Below are 22,733 nucleotides of genomic sequence, written 5' to 3'. Positions count from 1 at the left end.
CTATGGCAGGAAAACCAGTTATGCTACCACACGATGTGTCATTCTACATTCTCATTGCTTCCACTGACTTTAGATTTACTTATAAATTACAAGACGTAAGACATTTTCAATCATTGTAAACAATTTTTATTTCACATACTTTTACATTATTTAAGACAAATCCATTTTTTGTAGGAAAGTAGGAAATAAAACGATGTCAATTGGAATAAACCATGGAAAGCTCTAGGATTTGACCTGATAAAAGAAGATATTTTGAGAAAACTTCTCTTAAAAGAGATATTTTACCATTTACACATTTATGCGCCCCAATAAGATTCGGTATGTACATAATATCAGTACAATGAGTAACAATGAAATCGCCATAAAAGAAAACCAGCTAAGCTACCATAGATTTTTAACCTACAGTCCCAACTCATTGCTTCTACTAACCTCAAAACTCTTACAAAACTGAGTGCTGAAAAGGTTGAAACTTATGTTGAAAAAGAATACTTAGTAATTTACCAGTTTGGATTTGGAGCCAAGCATCTTATCAAAAGACTTATATTATATCGCTCGGGACGATCAAATATTCCCCTTTGAGCCTTAACCAATAATAAACTTTAGACAAGCTGTATCACATTCCTTACAAACATATTTTCCAGGTAGTATTAAGAAGTACAATATTATTATATATAGTTATAATATTATATTTATAATTATAATTACATATTTATAATATAATAATATATATATAAAGTGGAAGGTTTATGGGCCGACAAACAGCTGAGGTCATCGCCGGCCCTCCGCGTGTATTCCTTCTTTTTCCTGTCTTTCTCGCGTATTTTGTATTGAACTGCAGCCATTTGAGCATCTCGATCTGGTTACTGACTCTCTGCTTTTACTTGTATATTACGTCATTATTTTAAAATGCTAGCCTCTTGTTAGTACCTCAGGTTGTCAATTAAAGAATAGATACACAACATACAATACATAACATATATATCGCCACAAACATAGANATAAATATATTATAATATATAATAATACGTAGACATGAAGGCTGGCTTAGTACAAGGCAACGTCCTAAAGCCTGTAACGTTTCTGCTGTTTACAACCCTTCCACATATGGAAAATATAACATTCCTTCGTTTAAGGCTGAACAAACCGACAACTCAGTGGAAGAAGGTTTCTATGCATCCACAACTTGTTGTTGCCAACTTCGGAAGAGAAAAATGAAGTACCAGAAAACCGTATATTTTAGCCGTACATATACAAAAGTAGTAGACAAACCACCATGAAGCTAGATAAAAAATTAAATTGGAAAGAACACACCAGAAAGAAAAATAAATACATGTCTTCAAATACCGACAATTTTGTTGGCTATTTGGGAAGAAATTCCAAAAGGCCAATAAAAGTAATGTTTTAAATTAACAATTTTAATCAAATTTTAACGGAAGCCGGAAAAGGACTAGACCACTTAAAAGTTACGAGGGCGAATCCACTTAAACAAATACACTAATGACTGAACTGAAGAGCATTTGTTCTTTTTATTATTATATTTATTAGTGAGTGTAAAAGATGGATTTTACTTGTTACAATTTTTTATTTTGTATTGAATTTTGCTTTCCGAATTAATTAATTGCCTTTATATATTTTTACATTTTTCTGGAATTGATCTTTCTTAATTCAATAAATGTATTAAAAAAATCCTCTGTCATAATTTATACATTATATTTTCACAAATCAATAATAAATTTATAGCAGATATAAAAATAAAAATTAAATTAATTTTCCAATCTAGTCGTTGACTTACTTTATTTATGTTCAGGCCATCAAATTGTTCAACATTCTGGCCTTAAATTGTCTATTATACAAGCGCTACTATATACCTAGTTAATCCTTTCATCCTTCTACCCCTCATGCGCTATTTAAATAGGGATAATCTGGCGATAATCTGAAACAAATGAGAAGACACGATATTTGCCTATTTAAGGATTTACGGGGGGGGGGCTTATAATTTCCCGTGACATAAAACCTTCTTTTTTGTGATACATAATATATTCACCTCGGGTTAACATTTCGTTGAAACCCACGAATTTGGTTTACAAGGGACGTAGCAAAATGATGCATTCTTTCTAAACGCGCTCGGGTGAGAGAAGGAGGAGAGGAGGGAGCCAGGAAGAGATAGAGAGATTAAGAAACGAGAGAGAAAGTAAAGCGAGAGTGAGAGAGAGGAATATAAACACAAAGGAGAGAGAGAGAGAGAGTGAGGAGGGTAATACATATACATTCACTATTTTTCGTGGTCCGCTTGACCAATTATATCTGTTTATATATATATATATATATATATATATATATATATATATATATATGAGTAAGTGTGCCATTCTTGCGTGTCGTCACTAATCACCACTCATTTAACATAATAAATAAACAATAACATATGTACATAAACAAATATATAAATAATAAATATAATATAATAAAATTCAAATACATACTTACGAGAGAGAAAGAGAGAGTGTATGTAAGAGAGCGAGAGAGAGGGAATGTTTGTGTAAAATACAGGGGAGGGTATTCGTTATGCAGAGTTTTATTTTTAGGAACTTTTGTTTTGTTTGTACACGGGTTATATTTGAACATTACATGTGAAATGGAATTCTTTTCGGTTTGAATTAATGAGCTATACCGATTGGAAAGAAATTTATTCATTTAAAACATGACAGATGGTACAGATTTAATAACTCAGGGAAGTTTTTATTTGATTTATTGTAATTAGGAGGCCAATTAAAAAAATAATTATTAGAAAAAATTAATATTTTTTAATAATTTGGTGAAATAACTAATTTTTAAAGTGTTTACTCAACCTAATAACAATCAGATTTATTATATTTTAAATGTGATTTATTGGTGCAGTTTATTTTCAATTATGTCTCATTCAGACAAACTTTGTATAAATCTTTGTATAAATTCATAGTCATATCTTATATGTATAATTTAAACAATGTTTATAAATCCCAGGTCCTGAAGATGATCTCAATAAAGATCGAAACGTTGGCACGATAAAGAAAATGTTTTTCTGAAACCTACATCACACCAGACCGCATCTCACGATTTCTGAATAAATAGCAAATAGAAGTGAAAGAGAAATAGAAATATATAGAAAAAATATAAAGATTGAAATAGAATGAAAGAGAGATGACGTGTGAGAAAGAGAGAAAAATATATGGAAACAACGTGTAATTACAATAACATTTGTGATTGCTAACTCAATCTTATTGCTAACTTAATTATGTACTTAACATTTGATAGAAATAATGTAAACATATAACGCCATAATCAATCAAATATAGTATGCATAAAAATTATATATAAAATATAAGGTAATAGTTTAAATTGTGATTTTAAGTATGTTAATATCTTTCGAGTAACATTATAAAAGACTAAATAGTTGATAATATAAACTAAAAAAAAAACATAATTTTTTATACCATTAATATTTTGATGTTATGTATATTTACAATTTTATATGAAATAGTGTTGGCGGTTTTACCATAAAAGTATGTTTTGAACATTATATTAATGGTGAATTTTACGATAATATTAATATATTACAAATAAAAATATGTTGGATCGCTGAGATTCGAACCCGAGACCATTACAGTGATGAGGCGGCGTATCATTAGACGTCGGGGCAATTGACGCATTCTTCAAGTAGGTGAATATTATTTAAAAAAATAGAAAAATAATAAGCGATGTAAGATTTTTGTAACGGTTTGTTATAATTGTCGTCTTGCTTGATGGCCGTGGACGTAATTAGTTTGTCAAAATGATTTCTCATCTCTGTTTTGGGCACGAAATGCAAACAATAATTTGGTTGAAAATTATGTTAATGAGTGCAGGTTTCAGCCCTGAGTTTATGAAATATCGTGATAGTAACAACAAACAAGCCCCATTGAGGGTGAGGGGGTGAGCTCTCGTTCACAAACAAATTCAATGTTATAACGAAATACCAAATCAAACAGAAAACCAGTGAAAAGCTCACTTTTTCGCAATAAATTATTAAATGACATTTTATGTTAAAAGTGAAATTTAAAAACACAATTAAATTGTTATAAGCTCAAATATTCTGTTACATTTCGGACTTGGGATCACTGGCTTTAATTGAACAATATTTGTTGATGAGGTGTTATCAATAATAATAATTTCAGAAACGAGCCCGAACGTTCTTTCCAATGGATCCTAAGAGCCAAAAAATAAACAAAAACATTCAGAAAATTCAAGTAATTTATTTTAAATACAATTTTCTGCTTTTGTTTTGCATGTAATTCTGTAAAATTACTATCAGTTAATTTGTTTTTCTACGCATGATAAAAAAGTAGTAAGCAGAATGGTAATAATTGATTGTAAAATAAAAAAAGACGATTTTTTCAGAATGAAATATAAAATTTTTGGCTGGATTCATCGGAGGGGTAATTTTTTGTTTCGGTGATGTTAATTTTTACCCTTAAAAATGCATAATTATTCTAAATCTTATCCTAATTGAACGTATTCACATTTTTTAAAAGCGGAATCCTTTTTCTTTTACGCTATGTTAACCCTGTTTCATTATTAAATCAGTATAATATAAATAAATGAAAATAAAGTACAACTAAATAGTTAAAAACCTTTGGGTTTATTTCTCCCATTATTAAGTATTTACTGAGGCTTTTGTTCGATTGTGTCGTTTATACCGTTATAAACTCATACGAACGTTCATCAGGTTCATCCGTGGAGTTGTTTCTATATTCACACCGTTTCGCAAAAAATTAAAAGTAAGAAAAATTTTTATGAAAAAATTTGATTTTCTAAAATTTTACAGACATAAATAAATAAATTTTAACCTATTAACCTACGTCGCCCAGTAACACGAATTTCACTATCTATGATACCAACAGCTAGCTGGCAAATACAAATTTGACGCAGTGACCAAAAATATAATAAATATATAATGATAAATAAATCAGAAAAAGATAAAACCATTAATATTTACAGTTGCATCGAGGTGGGCGGTGGCTACGTGGTTTTGCAAGACTAGCTGTTCTGGGTTGGAATCCCTGGCCAATGGAATTTTAACCCAAAATTAATGGCCCAGAAAAAATGCATAGCTCTGACCTCTATCCGCGACATCCAAGGCGTAATTGGATGTGAAGAAAATAATTGGACCTGTATGACTGTATGACTGGAATAACGTTTTGGAAGTTCCAAGCTACCTTGTGTACCACATCCATAATCTAATTCCATTTCAATAATTTTACATTAGTAGTAGATCTTTGGGGCTTTTTAAAGGATCATCTCTTCCAGGTGCAGCTTACTACACAACTTTGACTACTGTGGGATTAGTAGGATCCTTCATCCTGAAGTGCAGCTTAAATTGAGCCTTTTATTATCTGAGTTGGCTAGCTCTTAGTGTATCATAACGTTTGTCTCATTTCTTACAAACCTTGAGGTTCCTTCGATCATCCTTATAACTAAGTTCTAGTTTAGTTGGAAATTTAAAAAAAAAATTATGTTACTGACTGCTATAACAAGTCTTTGTGTTTTTAGGGACACAAAAACGTTGAAAAAGTCCAGTTTTTACAACATCCTCTTCTTAAAATGTTAAAATATGTTTTTTACCCCAAAGTCTAACAAAAGTAATGTTAAATGTAAAAAAAAATTCGCTTTTTTAATATCAAAAGTATTTTTAGTGACCGAGAAAATGTATTAGGTCGCGTTGAGGGTAATGACTTAGCTATAAAGATATTGCCAGTGAGAAAGTGTTTAATTTTGAGAGTGCGGTTAATAAAGAAAATTCCGTCTCAATAAAAAATTCATTAAACCACCTGCAATCACCCTGACATATAAATTTCCATGAACTATGAAAGAAAGATTTCAGCATTTCTCTATTCGGCCAGCGTGATGCGGTTTTTTCTCCAGTTCGAATTTTCCATTGGGGGCATGGAAAAAAACTGCGACACGATTGAGTTTTCTAGTAGCGACTTTCACGAGTCCCTTCCGTACGTGATCCGCCGGCAAACGTGTTTCCGAGGTAAAATTGTCGTCGGTTGCCTTTGGCCGTTTTCTGACAAATATGAGGATCCGAGTTAAAAATGAAACAGGAACTGCAGAGGGGCCGCTTCCTTCCGGCTGTAATTAACGGGTAAAACAACGCCGCCCCCTGGCACGAAAGAAAAAGTGAAAAAAAAATTAAAGAGATCCGTAAAACATTTTTCCTTTATGACCTTTTTTAAAACGCGCAATTTATTATATTACTTATACCAAATGTTAACAAAATATAAGTTTGTACAGAAGAACGTGAATGTCATAAATATTCTCCTTTCATATACTGTTTTCTTTCCAGCCTGTATTTAACAGTATTATATCACTGAAGTTTCTTACTACACTGTATTGAAAAAGTTTGAAACTTTCTTTAGTCAGCACAATGTTTCTATTGTAGAAAACATGTTTCTGTATGATTACAACAATATTGTTCACAAAAAACATATGTTGAGATTTCTTTGTGGCTAAGGCAAAGCTTCATACAGCGCGCACGTCCAATTGGACCAACTTGATCTTCCAAAAAATTGTATATTTTTGTGTGTAAATAGGTAAGTTAACAACCATCGTTGTTAGGGACGTAAGGAGCATCATTATGAAGACTTTGGATTGGAAAGAATGCATTTTTCAGATGCTGGAAAAGTTTAGCGGTGTAGTTCTAGTCCGAACGTCTAGAGTAGTATGTAGTATTATCTTGTAAATTGACAATTTGTTTTTGTTTTTTTGAAACGTTAGATGTATGTGCCAGTTGTCTATATAGCAGTGCGAAACGTTTGTTTAATTCCTGTCGTTTTATTCGTGGGTGTTGGTATCAGGTTCATTTTAAGTCTAGATGGACTGTTTTTGTATGGGAGCATTATTGACGAATATCGTGATGGGTTTTGCTTCAGGTGATGCACGAGTGCTTTTGCAGGACATATGTCTGGAGCTCCTCCGAAGCAATTGTGGGATCTGGCTCAAAGGATAGCACCGCTATGTTGTCGATAAAGGATGCAAGGATAGTGGAGGGTCAGTTTGGGATATCTGCGTACTGGGATACCTGGTAGAGGAGGTAAAGGATCGGTACTAAGGTATTCCTGCTCCCAGAGGACAGTAGACCGATAGACGGTAGACCGATCCTTAGCGGACTCTGAATCATCGTTCCGTCAGGTAGGAAGGAAGGATATGGTAGAGAGTATTGGAGCTTAAGTTTGTACAGGAAGACTTTATGTCACCCGCGATAACCCTTGCGCCTCGTCAAAAAAGCCCCCCCCACCATTCTTTGAGCTCGAGAGATAAGGATATGCGGCCAGATCGCGAAACATTTGCTGGGTATTGGAGTGTTTAGGTCAAAACACTATCTGACTGTTCGGGCAAGGTTGGAGGAGTTGATAAGAACTTAGGATGAAACAGCAAACAAAATCTGTAAGAAATATTTACTTTTTAATGATTTCCGCACTTTCCTCGGCAAAATCCATCCTTCATATCCGAGCCACTATATTGGGAAAGATTCCAATCTGTTCGGGACGATAAGATAAACCTATGAACACCTTTAAAGACACGGGAGTCATAGATAACGGCTTACCTCATTCCACAACACACCACATACAAACCTCTGTAAGCAGGCAACATTACCGCAGAATACCTTAAAAGGTCGAGAACCGGAGGAGGTGTGGTCATCTGGGTACTCGAACACGTCGGGCTGGAGGGCAACGAACGTGCAGACGAGGTGGCCCAGCTCTCCAGATCGAACCCCCGCGATCCGGCCCCGTGACGCTGTATGAGCAGTGCACAACGCAATAAAAGAACGTTGGGGCAGAAACCGCGCAGGTTTCCCCCTTGTAGGGAAAAGTTGCTCAGTGTGTCACACTTTGTCGAGTAGTTCCACACCTTCGTCCATTTTAGGGACTAGGCGTTGCACTCAACATAAAACAGTCCTTTCGTACGAGAGTGGGTTGTTGGGTTCCCTGTTCCGATTTTTAAGGGATAAGGAGGTGTTTCCCCGACTGTAAATATTGTAAATATTATATGTTCCATTTTTAAACGAACTTGAATAATCCAGCTACCGAAAAATCTACACGAACCTCCAATCCCTTCTAATCCCCTCGGACACAAACTTTCTTCTCGTCTTCCAAGCAAGCACCAAAAAGACAGATGCCCAGGAGTCGTGCTCTAAGAGAGTGCGAGTAATTGAGTGAAAATGTCTGATTTAGGAGTGCTATCACTTGACAGCGTATCCACTCCATGTTTTTTCCTTGTTATCTATGCAGCTTTTACAACATAATATAAAAGAAATTCAATCAATTTTATTTTTATTTATCTAGCCTACTTTTGGCTATTGACTACGAGCGTTATTGCGATTTTCGGCGTACATAAACAAAGCAACCTAAATAATAACGAAACAGAAATACATGTGCATTTGGGATAATAAATCAAAACATAAGTACGGCTTAAAACTACGATGCCTGGAACTGTACAGATACAAGTTGTTTACTACGAATGAATATTCATATCACCTGTAGCAAGGGGGTGAAAGCAATACAATTTTAAGTGGATTTCAGGAAATACTGCCGTAATTAATATATAATAGAATACTAGTTTATTTTTACTGTTTTAACAAATAAGTGGTAATCTTATAAAGGATTTGGAATTTTAAGCTCACACGCTGATTTTCCTTTATGCTCAAAAGAACTATACCGATATTTGTAAATAAGAGAGAAATTTTGGCTTGTCGGGCACTTCATTTTGCTAGATATATCCACGTAAATATAACAAAAAATTTTTTATTAATAAGTATTAGTACAGGTGGTCAAGTCTTTGACTTTGTATATACTAGTGTGGATTCAAGATAGGAAGTATCAGCTCTTTCCTTTTTCTATTTAAGCTTTCGATTCTTTGTTGTAGAGGAATGGGACTAGAGTGGATTATTCATTCGTATCCGACAGAATAACCTATGTTTCAATTAAAACCAAATATGATAATATTACCCAGGCATTTACTTCAAAATTTGCACACACTGACATAAGTGTTTTTCATGGATCAATTCTTGGACCCCTATTTTTAATTGTTAGATGGTAATTTGGAGTATTTGGAAAGTCCGCCAGCCGCCGATAGATAAAGTTCGGACGGAACCTAGCAGGTATTGTAATAATCTAAGCCATCATATTATCCAGGGCGTTGGTTATGTTGAGGGTTTAGGTGCTGCATTGCTGGGTACCGAAAATAAGATAGACGAACACTACACACCAGTCACCTCAGGTATTGGTTTTTTATTTAATTGTATTTTATTTTATTATTTTGTTCTTGGTTTCGCGACCATACCAGCGCCCGCCCTATCTGACGGCGCCTACATAAGTCAATAAATCTTCTTTGATTAAAAAAAACATATAATTTTAAGTAATAAATGAATGATTTAAATTTCAAGTAAATAAAGTAAAATAAATTCTCAACTTCCAATTTAAAAAAAATTAACGATTGTGAACTTCAAATGAATGAATAAAAATAAAATCCGAATTCAAAATAAGTAAAATTAAAATGAACTTAAATTAACGATTTACGAATCGATTGATATTACTAGCTAGCAAGGGGTAACGAGAAAGCAGACAGACTGGCCAGAGGAGGATCTGCAAGACCATACACAGGTCCCGAACGTATACTTGGGATAACAAAAACAAATATAGAATCCTCCATCGCAGAATGGATCCAAGTAAAACAAAAGGAGAAGTGGATAAACTCTACGGTGCTAGACATAGTAAACTTATGATGAAACAACCTTCAACGAGACTGGCAAATCACTGCTGCAATTGGAGAGGGCCAAACTCAGAGAAGTGGTAGGACTACTAACCGGTCACTGGCATCTGAGAAAACATCTACACAACATGGGAACATACAGTAATGATCCCATTTGCAGATTATGTAATGAGGAAGAGGAAACAGCCACCCATATCATCTTCGAATGCGAAGCAACAGCTCAATGGAGGTTTAACCTAACGTATGGAGAAAACTTAGGGAATCAAATTGCAGCAGCAACAGTCAATGACTTGTTGCTTCTAAGAAGAAGGACTGAGTCTATTGACTGAACTAAGGAACTAGGAAGGTACAATAAGCCAGAAGGCTTCAGTGCCTGGGGAGTACAAACCCCGCTTCCTAGTATCCTTTTCTACCATACCATACTAGCTAGAAACAGTCGAAATAGTTAATAAAGTGGTACCACCTCCCTCATAAAACGACGATCCAACGATGAACAGGATGGCGATGATATTGATGATGAATGAAGAAAAATGGTGACGATGATATGTGGAATAAAACGAAAAAATTTACTTCGACGGAACAACGATCGAAAGACGACTGACTCTCTTATCTACGGTAGTCCGCCGACGCCAACTCACTGAGCCAAACAATAAACAGGTGCGGATTAACGAAACGCGATCCTTTTAAATAAATTCAGCATTAATTAATTGGCGTTAACACTCTAAATTAACACTGTCATGTCGTTTCCACTCGAAACCTTTAACCCAAGACGCTACTGGAGTCGGAGTCTTATTGTGAAAAGAATAGCAATTTAGCACAGAAAGATTCCAACCAAAGAACCTTTAGTAATAAAAAAAAATCCTGTTTTCTTCAATAATACCACTATTTCTCCTGGTTGATAAACGCTCTAACATTACACAAAGATAACCCTTTGTACTTGTACACACGTAAATTACCTGTAAGGAAACAAATATAAAATCAAAGAATGAAAGTCCAAGCGATGAGTAATGGAGAAGAAAATTACAGCAAGCAGGTTTTTTCCACGCATTCTTAATTCAAAGGACAAGTTAAAAACAAAACAGCTTACAAAAACAGAACATTGTCTATTTAGTTCACGCTAGATTAGCGAATCGGTGAGAAATAGGCAATGCTGTGGGAAGTGAAGGTCCCTGAAAAATGATTAATGCACGTCTAACACGGAATCGTACAGATCGAGCTCTCCCTATCAACTGAAGGCACATTTCCCATCATCATCAATGCGGTTATCGACCTCCCAGCACAGTTAGCAGTTAGTACACGACCTCGTCTTTCTTTTGTCGACTGCTAATCACCCTTTTCACCCAGGGGCAATCCCCTTCAACTTTCAACCGCTCCCACAGGGGAATTCTCCCTTCTTGGAAACCTTTTCTACCTTCGTCCGAGTTACCTGCACTAAAATGCAAATTAGACGAACGAGTTTCACCCGGCTGAGATTAAGATTAGCATTCGCGAATAGGAATGAATAAATACGCTGGTGGCTACTACAAAATTTCGTTCTTTCCTGAGTTAAAATTCCATTTGAATAATTCCACCTTTTCTCGATTTATTTTGTATTGCGTCTCCTGGATAGTTTGTACTTTCTTTTACAATGTTTTCTTGTTCGAAACATGAACCAGTTCTATTGTACATAACGATTTTGCTCATTGTTCAGCAGAAATAATAAAATTCAATTGTAAATACAATCGAAGCCGCAGGGAGAAAAGCAAGAAAAGAAAGATACACACAAAAAACACAATATAACTAAGGGACAATGAATCTTTATCTTTTTTTATAAAAATTTTAGAGATGAGTTTTGAATTAAGGGATGTTTTTATCATGTACTCCGTGTAATAAGAACTCATCTTAATCGGAAAATCTATTTCAAATACTATTAGTTAGAAGTAGAGAAGATGTCATATTCGGGGTGTGTAATGTACTGCGTCCTTCAAGAGCTTTTGTATCCCCGTTCTCTACTTACTGCACGCTGGAGAGTCCTAGTTCATGGAAGAACGTGATTAGTAGGCCCGGTTTCAGTGGTTCAATTTCTTCAATGGTTACTTTGTACATCCCAAAATATTTCCAGAGTCTGTTAGTAATAGGTGTGTTGGTGTCTCCTCTGCATTTTTGCAGAATCTGCACGTGCCGTATTGTGTTACATCAATCTTCTTTAGATACCAATTCAGTCTGCAGTATCCTGTTAAGAATTCTGCTAGGATTCGACGTTGTTTCTTGCTTCCTTTGATGCGTTCTATAGTCCCTTTCCTTCCAAAATGTGCTGAAAGGTTCTTGGATTGTTTATGTACAATGAATCCCACTGTTTCCTCATTTTCCATTGTGTCTTTTTGTCTAAGGTACTTACTAAGAATTTGATTTTGTATGCCACAGAAGTGCTCTGGGCCTAACAGCGGTTTCCTTACAAAGGTGTCCGCTCTCTCATTGTCTTCTACAACCACTTGCCCTGGTACTCAACAGAGGGTGATTTTATTTTGCATACCTAATCCATTTCGTTTAATTTTGCAATTCAGCCTCATGTTCTAATGACATGATATAGGTATTCTTGTTTTTGTAACCTTTGTTCAGGTTGAACTGAGTACATATTTCTCAATTGCATGGACTCCAGAGTGGAAGATAACGGAGTCTTTCCCATAGGTTTTGAGGTTACTAGTGCCCGCGTGCATACCTTGTTGTGATCTAGATCCTTCACTGTAACAACAGTTGGTGCTGTTCTCAACAGAGGGGTTTCTCCCTCGTTCCCATTTTTATACATATTATATTTGCTTTAAGGTACTTAAATTCGAGATTTTGCTTGAGCTCAAACCTCTTCATGTCGACTGTAAGAGCCATACGTATCGGATGAATGTTCCTGCATTATGCTATTACTCTCTATCTAGTTTACTTTTTAACCCTGTTGAATGTTTTTCTTTGATGTTGTTAACTCTTGTTTTCTGCACTTTACTCATTATTATATGGTGGAGGGGGATCAATCTTGGTATTTTAGCCATACATTTTCTCCTTGCTCCAGTTATGCAAACGCATTTTTTAGTTACGAGTTTCTGTGTTCTCTCTGTTGCAAAAAATTTGTAAATTGGGATGATTAGTTTGTACCTCTAGGATGCGGATCGAGATGTCGTGGATCCGAGTCAAGCTGGTAACACCAATTTTTCATCTTAACCATATTTTGCATAACAAATAATAAATCAATTGCTTAGGTTAATTAACCTTTATAATTTCAAATTAACCTTTTTAACAAAAATTATATCTGTTTTGAATTTTACTTATAACTTCAAGTTAAACCATTTTATTTTCAAATTACCCTTTTTCACTTTTACATGTCTTTTTTAATTTCAAATTACTTTTTTTTAACGACCGGTTTCAATACAAAAATAATAGTCTCCATACGTTTTCACTGATGTTTATATTGGTATGACCAAATTTACGGCAGTATTAACATTTTATGATATATGTTGTATTTTCTTGACAGTTGTGAAAGGTAGAAGTAACATAAAAAGTGAAATATCTCCAGTACAATTGAGAATCAGACTTTCGGCAATAGAGGCTTTCTAGTCACAATTGACATTTAGGATAACCTCCTGAAGTATTTACGTTTGTTAATGGGACAACCTGTATGTTGAGGATAGTTAAATGTTAAAAGTTGTCCTCAGCTCCTTACACAAAGCGACTAGGAAGCCACCCAATATTACGTGGTCTTTGGGTGTCCTGTTTTCATTTTCGGGGCTTTCTATATATATATTTCTTTATAAACAATAAATTTATTTTTTTCAATTGTCGCGAGATTTATAAGAGTTAATTTGAGGTTGTAGAGATGGCGGAACCCTCAGGAAAGACAGATAAAACATTAATAGTATGTGTGGTGATTAGTGACCGTTAATCGATATTTATTTAGAAATCGTGAGATGCGGTCTGGTGTGATGTAGATTTCAGAAAAACATTTTCTTTATCGTGCCAACGTTTCGATCTTTATGGAGATCATCTTCAGGGCCTGGAATTTACAAACATTGTTTACATTTAACAAATACATTTTGGATGTGGAAAAGTGAATTTATACAATGCAAAATATTTATTCAGATATTGTGAGATGCGGTCGGGTGTGATTTAGGTTTCAGAAAAACATTGTCTTTTTCGTGCCAACGTTTCGATCTTTTATTGAGATCATCTTCAGGGCTCAAAGTGTTTGTCTTCTGTGTAATTGTGCCATCCTTGCGTGTCATGTTGAGACTGCCTCTCAAATAATAGTTGTTAAGAAAGTTCGGTTTCCGTTTAACAAAAAAGCCTACAGACAAGAAAATGGCAATTAATCCAAACTCGAAAGCTTCTCGGACTTCTTTTTGACATTTTTTAATTGTGGTACTTCTTCAATTGAGCCTCGAGCTATCATTAGGTCTAATCATTTCGTTTCTATTTGGTCCACGGGGGATGGAATGGAGGAATTGCCAGAAATCCATCAGTCGAATCGTTACAAGACGTGGTGGGATGGGGTCGAAGGGACCGACAAATAAATAGCCCTACGTTAATCTGACCCGTGATGGAACACCATAATTTCACGTGAAATCAAGAAAAGTGTTCCCAGAAACACTTCTGCGAGCATCTGTTTCCTTTTTGCACAATTCGCACATTATTTTTCAGCGAGGAAGTAAAACATCCTTCGCTTAAAAATCCATTAATCCTCAAAGACCGAAAGAATCATAGTTTGAAGCTGAATCCTTCTTCCGTTGTTCGTTTACTTTCAGTGCTAATTCTATGAGTAAAGTAAATATTAAGTAACTTTTTTTAAATTATATCCTAATAATGTGCTCAATTCAATTTTGGCATAACTAAAGACATATTTCAGATACCCAAGCAAACATTAGCTCGGAAGTAGTTTCAAATTACTGTATCAAATTAAACAGGTTGCCAATGCAAAACAGTCGCTCTCCATTTCCTCCAGTGCACGCAGGGTTCAAGGTAATTTTTTTTTCACTTTTTACTATATATATATACAGTGTGAATCATATTTTGACGCACCATTGGAAAATCAACGTGGATGCGTTTAAATCTGACTCGAGGCTTATTTCCTTTGATTAATAAAAGAAAGTGAGTCAATTTTCAGTGCACCATAGGAAAATCAACGTTGGTGCGTCTAATTATGACTCGGCACATTTTATTTTGTTAGTCTCGTACCAAAAAATAGGCGACGCATCATTCGTTACAAATTAGTTTTAGTAGGTTGGAAGGAAAATAAACAAAACCAATATTATTAAAACATTATTCAAACACAATGTAAAAATTAAAAAAAATTCTTCACAAATTAATTTGATTAAGGTTTAAGAGTATTTTTTTCTGGTAAAGTAAAAAAATTAAATAAATGTAACAATCTCCTTTTGAGTCATAATTAGACGCACCAACTTTGATTTTCCTATGGTGCATCAAAAAATGACTCTCCCTGTATATATATATTTTTAACTACATAAATTTATGTAATAAGCAGACATGTTACAAGGAAACAAAATAAGATGAATATAAATGTGACCCCCAATCGACTTGCATGATATAAACCCGATGCTCTATGTCCGCAGTTGGTCGTGAGGCCAGCGACATCCCATCCACCAGGAAGATTGGTAGCGAGGGAAATAGAGTTAAGGTCACGGATGATCGAGTTGAAATGAAAAGATGATTCTGAGGTATATTGAGGTAGGTCAATTTAACTAATTTCGATTTCTGGATGTTACTAACAAAAACGAAAAATGATCAGAGTATTTTTGACTGAAATGTAGGGACATCGTAAAGTAAGTCAGGAACCGCTAAATCCTGTACATTCTTTATTTAGCACGTTAACTACTTTACAAATACATAGATAAAAACACTGACACCCTCTTCAAGCTTACGACGCATTGTCTAGTGTCTACCTACTATGACGGTCTTTGATGATAAAGATACTTGCAGCCTTTGGGAGAGGAATTGTTTTGGTGTGTTTTTCCCAGTATACTGCGCTGCCGACCCCCTCACTGACCCTCGAACCGTCTGTATAAATGAAGGTTCCTTCACTGTATTATTCTTTGAGGGCCAGGAATTTAGCTTTGAATACATCACTATTACCAAAAGGGTTAATGACTGCTTATTTTAATCCGTAAATTTGTTGGTAATAAACAAAAGAAAATGGCTTATTCTTTTATGAAATTCTAAAATAAGAAAACTGAATTTTTCATGTGAAAAACCCAATAATTTATAGTATGGTCCTTTTCTGAAAAATGAATAAAAAGTGGATATGTATAAACGTTTTCGCTTCTTGTATAACAGTATGATTTTTAATTTTTCTTTAGTAAGATTTATTTAAAATCTAGTTCGTAACAAATTGTCAGCTTTATTGCCGAAAATGGCGGAAAATTAAACCTAAACGAACAGATGATGTTAATCCGCTGACGCGTTCACTCGTTCAACAGGTCCGAAACCATTGTCAGTCATTTAGTCAAAACGTTTATTCATAAAAGGAAAATGGAGTTTGAAACTTATGAAATGAACCCCCCCCCATTTAAGAGGTATAAAGCAGGACTCCCAGCTTTGATCTTTTAACCGGTGCGGAACGGGCGGAGTCTCAATTTCCAGTGATTCGGTTATTAATAGTTCAATTTTCATTTAAATTGCCTACTTTTTAAAAACCGCATTTTCTTCTCCCTTTTTCTTCATTCCGCTGAGGTAAATTCAGAATTGTTTTTCGGGTCGAGCTCATTATGTATTTGAAATACATAAACCTTTAAGTGAGAATTTTTTCTTTTCCGTTATTTACATTTTTTAAAGTACCTTCATTAATATAATTTCGTCTCTCTTCAGTCCAGATTTTTAACCTAATGCTTCTACAAATACTGGAAGAATAGTATTGATTATCTTTTCATTTATTTATAAATAAATAATTATTCAGAAATCGTGAGATGCGGTCTGGTGTGATGTAGGTTTCAGAAAACCACTTTCTTTATCGTGCCAACGTTTCGATCTTTATTGAGATCATCTTCAGAGGCTGGGGTTTACAAACATTGTTCCATTGCTTCACGGGAGACGTTGCGACCGGACGACAGCGTGTAAGCGTTGAGTACGTAATGATCATGCTATAGTCCCTCGAATGCGTAAGTAAGCGAATGGAAGCGGGTAGTGAATCGGTGTCTCTGATTCGAGTATGCTTTGCATTGTTGTGCTTATGACCGGCGTGGTACCCTTGGGGAAGCGAACGATCGGACCACCTATGCTGAGCCTATGGCGTCCCTCGAATGCGCGTGCCAGGTGTAGGCTGAGCTCGATAAGAGACTTTACCGTAGGCGGTGCTCATCTACGGTGTGGTTAGCAATACCACTTTAAACTAAAGTTGGGGGCGTTCCCGGAAGTTTCTACTCTAGAGGAGCCCCTACACTCAGGGAGATAGAGTGGCCTTCTCTATCTAGGGAGTACGCGGGAGAACAGGCTGATGTATTTCGGCCTGTTATCCCTTTGCGTGCGGCATACGACCCGATGCACAATGCGGGCCCGACCATTCGGAGTGGACAAACGGTTGTTAGGTTGAGGTTGTCTCGGCCCTTAGAGACTGGGGCGCCTCTACACCAATGCTGCGACGGTAACACCATTCCGTCGTATGCGGAGGTGCGTCAGCTCTCATCTTGAGAATCAAAACGTCCGATAAGGCCGAAAAGGCTAGGTGCGGACGCTAAAGATCCTCTTGTCTTGTTGACGATGAGTTCTCGGGAACGGAATGTCTAAGATTACCCCTTAGTATTTTACTTGTTGGGTTTTCGGTCGTTCTTTACTGTTGACATATAGACGTGGATAAGGCTGATTGTTTAACGTGAATTTGGGTGCGTTTGTCCTAAGTTCTTTTTCATCTTCCACGTTTTGCACCATTCTTCAATGAGCACAAGATGCTCCTAGATATTGGAGGAGTCTCGAGTTGAGATAAATCTATCCTCAGCGTAGGTCGTATGGATCGTGTTGGGATCTATCAGGTCAACAGTATAAAGGGTACATGCTCCTTTGTAGAACGCCGTAGGGATTTGTCTTGTCTCAGAGAACTTTGTCTTCTTGCCTTGTCAATTGAAATTGGAATAGAATGAATAAAAATTACAAATTTTTAAATTAGTGCAGACCATGATTGTAGCCAGTAGTTATGTATTGTTCATAGACTATTTATGTATGTTTTTCAACAATAAAAACAAATGTTTTCAAAATTTAATTTGATTAACGAGAAAATCGTTGTTTTATGTGTTTACTTCTATTTTTTTATTAATTCGACAACCTGGCAAAACAACGAAATGTTAACAAGTTAGAAAACTGCTAGTTTCTGTTAAACTAACCCTTTTAATTCCAAATTAACTCTTTTGACTTCACATTTACCAGTTTTAATTTCAACTTAAGTGAAAGTTAAGCCCTTTTAAATTCAAATTAACATTGTTTTAGATTTCAACCTTATCGTTTTTTAAATTTAAATTACCACTTTTGTCACGTCAAATAACCTTAATAATATCAAATTTACTTTTTTTAATTTCAAATTAAAATTTTCGTGTCCAAAATGAACTTTCTAATTTAAAATTAATTCTTATTAATTGCAAACTAACACTTTTTAACATCAAATTAGCCCGTTTTTGACGCAAGAAAAATTTAAGAGATGCTGTAGGATATAAACATGTAAAATAAAATCCTTGTATATAGCTTTCAACTGTAAAGTTACCTTTATTATGCTTATCAAATGAGAAATTTCGGCCCCAAATATTGCTTTTTCCATCAAATTAACTCTTTTTAATATCAAAGAGTAGTTTTTGAATTTGAAATTAACCCTTTTTCATTGGAAATTAACGCTTTATTTATCAATAAAAAGCTTAGGCGATGGTCCAAAATATAAACTTGTAAAGTAACATTTAAAATTCCTGATACAGTTTTTTTTCCTGTGAAATTAACCTTTTTTCTTTTAATACTAACTGTTTTTAACGACAAAATCTCTTTTAATTTCAAGTTTATTCTTGTCAATTTCAAATAGTCTCTTTTTAATTTCAAAGTAACCCATTCTTTAAAGCATTAAAGGCACTTAGGAGAAGGTGGTATTAAATACAGGTATGTGAAGTAAAATTCCCGTTTGCGTATTTTGTTTGAATATAAATTAATTGGACTCTTGTAAGACCACATGAAAATTAAATACAATTAAAATAAAAAATTACATAAAATTAAATATAAAAGGAATTTTTTTAATTTGCGAAATGTGAAAAATTCTTTGTTTTTTTAAGAATTGTTTTGAATTAAAAAAATTGAAATCAAAAGGGGAGACATTTCTTTTTGCTTAATTGTACATAATTTTTCATATGATTTTCTAAGCGTCCTATCATTTTATATTTAATGTTTTTAAATACAGGAAGGTTACTTTAGGAGTTTACATTTTAAACTATTTCTTAGGTTTTTATGTTTAAAACAGGGTTAATATCAAATTAAGAAGTGCTCATTTGAAAATAAGAATGAGTAATTTGGAGTTAATAAGAGTCAATTAGAAATTACAATTAAATTTCGAAATTAAAAAAGGTTAATTTGACGAAAAAATCTACCTTTCAGGCCAAAGTTTAGCATTAGGTAAGCAATGGGTTCTATAATATAGTTGGTGTATACGTCAATTTTTTTATGTGGATGGTTTAAATTGTAATTTAGTAACTTGCCAAAAAAATTTGGTTTTCTATGCTGTATGATTTCTGATAATAGTTAATTTTCCTAGCTGTAACAAGCTGCCATGATTTCAAGTCTGAAACATCCTACATGTTGGAATGGGGACGGAATCCCATTCGGTGAGAGGAATGGAAAAGTTACTTAAAAAAGCTTGCATAAGTAAGTAAGTAAGTACAATTACCGGAATGTACTTCGGATGTCGCAGACAAGTGGCCAAATTACTTTACTTTTTTTAAAATTATTCTCGGATAAACCCAGTAAGGATGGTCGTTAATTGTTAAAAAAAATTGTTTCTGAAGACAGAAAAGAAAATTGTTATTTAACATCTTTATTTATTAAACATATTTCAAATATTGTAAGTTGTATTATTCCATATATGTTTAGCAGTGTTAATTGATCTTATTAATTATTTCAATTAATTATACTTTTTATCTAAAGTCATGGCAGAGAAAAGTATAATTAATTGAAAGTTTTAGTTGTTTTGTTCCATTTGTTTTATTGTTTCGGAAAGAACGTCAAACTGGCAATTTAATTTTTTGGATATTGACATAATGATATGATATATAATTAAGTAGATAAATTTTATTATCTAAGAAACGGCTTAACCCTTTTAGGGCTAAACGTTGACTTAAAGCAAGATCATTGTTAGCAATTTTGTTAAAACGTAAACTGGGTTTGGCGCCAAATAAGTCAATGTTACCAATACACGGGCAGAAGGGCAGAAACAGAGCAGGAACAACACAACACTCGCAACAACTTACGCAACAAAGCCGTTAACAATCCCTCCGCCCTGAACTCACGGAATTTCCTGCTAACCTTAAACAAAATTGTTAAAGTTGGCGTTGCTCCGAAGCAACTTTGGGCAAGAAAGGGTTAAATGATCAAATGGTTATGATGTTATATTACTAACTGTAACTATCGATATAAGACAGTGTGGTGGGATGAAGAACCATGTTGTAGATAAAAGATTTCAAGATGGTGATTTCAGATTGGTGCCAAAAAAATCATTATTGGCAATACACGGGCAGAAACAGTGTAACAACACCTTCCCCAAACAATTTCTATGCTTGGCATATCTAAAAATTGATACAAGATGCAGTGAAGTGGAGAGTTGAAGATGATTTCAACTTGAAAATTGTAGAATGGGGCCCAAAAAAGCCATTGTTGCCAATGCATACTATGAAAAACACTGCACCTACCCTAAACTCATAGGATTAGCTAAGATTTAGATAATTTTCTAAATTTGATGTTGCCCTGTAAGAAAGGGTAAATAAATTATAAATAATCCTAGAATATTTGGATTTTTTAATTGTGTCGTAACTGGGGTACAATCCGATATAAGGGTTTTCCAAAATATGAATACAATTTAATTTTTTTAACTTTATAATTCCTAACAGTCTTTCTTAGGATGTGATTTAACAACTTAAAACAAATATTTAAAAAAAAAACGATACCATGAAATATAACAACGCCGACGTTCAATGAATGATGAGCTGCTCATTGCTAAGTAAAACAAAAGAAAAATCTGTGTCAGAGTAGGAGAGAAAAGCTTTTCTGAAAAGTGCACCGTCACCGTAATAAAGTTTACGGTTTCCCTCTGCTTTTTATTCAACCGAAACAGGCCAGAGTCGCTTCCGACTATAATGCCGCGGCTTAAATCGTGTCAAACGAGGGCCATGAATCCGCACAAGAGAAATCAATATTGGGCCCGTTTCTGCAGAACGTCCAACCAATCCGCGCCGTTTCTGCAAATCGGGATGAGCGTGAAAATTCATCTGGGCGAAAGTTTTATCAATCAGTTTTACAGTCAAAAGTTGAAATAGTCGGTAAAGCACATACGACAACAAATATTAATCCTTGATAATTTAAAATTTCCATTTTTGACTTTTATTTGACCAAAATCATCATCAAACAGTTGCTTTCGGTTTTTAATACTTTTTTAAGCGTTGAAACATTTGATTTTGAGTTTTAGGAAAGAAAACATCAAGAAGTATTTTTGAGTTTGTTTCCTGTTTAGTAGACTGCTGGATTATACTTACGAGATGTGCCAATCTCCAGAGGCGATAACACCACGGTGTTTCTTCTGAAATTGAATGTCTAACGAAGATACCCTCTAAAGCCTCTCGTCCGGTTGATGATTCTCCGAACGTCTTCCTACCCAATTCGCCTTTTACAAGAGGCATTTTCCAGAAAATTGACTTCGACCCCCATCAACTGGCCGATCCCCCGTATATACCAATTTGTGTCTTTTGCCCCGGGGTTCACCTCGAATTGGAATGGGTATAAAGTAAAAGGCGGAATTACAGTTAATTCAATTACTGGTTTTGGCTCCATTTCAAAAACGACACCAATGGGAATTTCCGACCGTCTGTTTTCCATTGTATCATTGTCCGAGCTCAGTTAGCACGAACCGTGGAAAGGCTGGAGATAAATAAGTTTCCAATGATGGAGTGAAGTTGGCGTGTGGTGACAATTGTTGAGAAACAGGAATCGCCCTCCTAAGATTTAAAAAATGAGCTCCAAAAATATCAAAACGCACCGGTCCGTATTTCATGTCTCAATTCGAGGTGAACCCAATACATAAACGTCCATTCTGGATATATTAATTTCTAAAGAGACATAAATTATAAAAAAAACCTACAACAATTCATGACGGTTTTAAACGCTATTTCATATTATATATATGTATATATAAACATGTAGGTTGGGAAGGGGAGTGGTGTCCGAGTGGATCAAAGCCACGATAGGTCAAGTGGTAGAGCAGCGGCGTGTTTAGCCGCAGATCGTGGGTTCGAATCCCACTCGTGGTACTAGCTGATTCATTTCAACCAAACCCTTACAACAAAGATTAATTAATTGAAAGAATTAATTCAGTGTATTTTTTCCTTTCTGATTGTTTAATCAACTACCTCTGGCAGACGGATCCAAGATCCATGTCCTTAAATGCTTTGAAATCAAAATTGTCTTTTTTCCTATCTTAAGTTCAATAAAGCATTATTATTATTAAGTAAATTAGACATTAGACCACTAAATATAATGTGTGTGTATATATATACAGGGTGAATTGCTACTCGTGCTACAAACTTCTCCAGTAGATTCTTCACCCTAAAATGAACAAAAAAGTTCATATTGTCCATGGTCCGATTCTCAACCATTTCAGAGTAATTTCGCTTTTTATCGATTTTGAAAGATATCACGTCCTGGCGTCGGAAAATCGTGATATCTTTTAATCTAAACATTTCTCT

General features: G+C 34.8%; 1 protein-coding gene and 1 non-coding gene across 3 annotated transcripts in view; one reads left to right on the top strand and one right to left on the bottom strand.

Moving 5' to 3' along the window:
- The window catches only part of LOC106665399, a 621,066-nt gene that overhangs the window by 515,790 nt on the left and 82,543 nt on the right, over window positions 1–22,733 (bottom strand). The window lies entirely within an intron of this gene.
- Window positions 22,226–22,298, top strand: Trnan-guu. Its single transcript has one exon. It is a non-coding gene; the product is annotated as a tRNA-Asn (tRNA).

This window comes from Cimex lectularius, unplaced genomic scaffold (genome assembly GCF_000648675.2).
Source record: "Cimex lectularius strain Harlan isolate CLEC.00 unplaced genomic scaffold, Clec_2.1 scaffold9, whole genome shotgun sequence".
NCBI lineage: Eukaryota > Metazoa > Arthropoda > Insecta > Hemiptera > Cimicidae > Cimex > Cimex lectularius.
The sequence above is the reverse complement of the archived record's forward strand: the minus strand, read 5'-3'. Positions and strand labels throughout refer to the sequence as shown.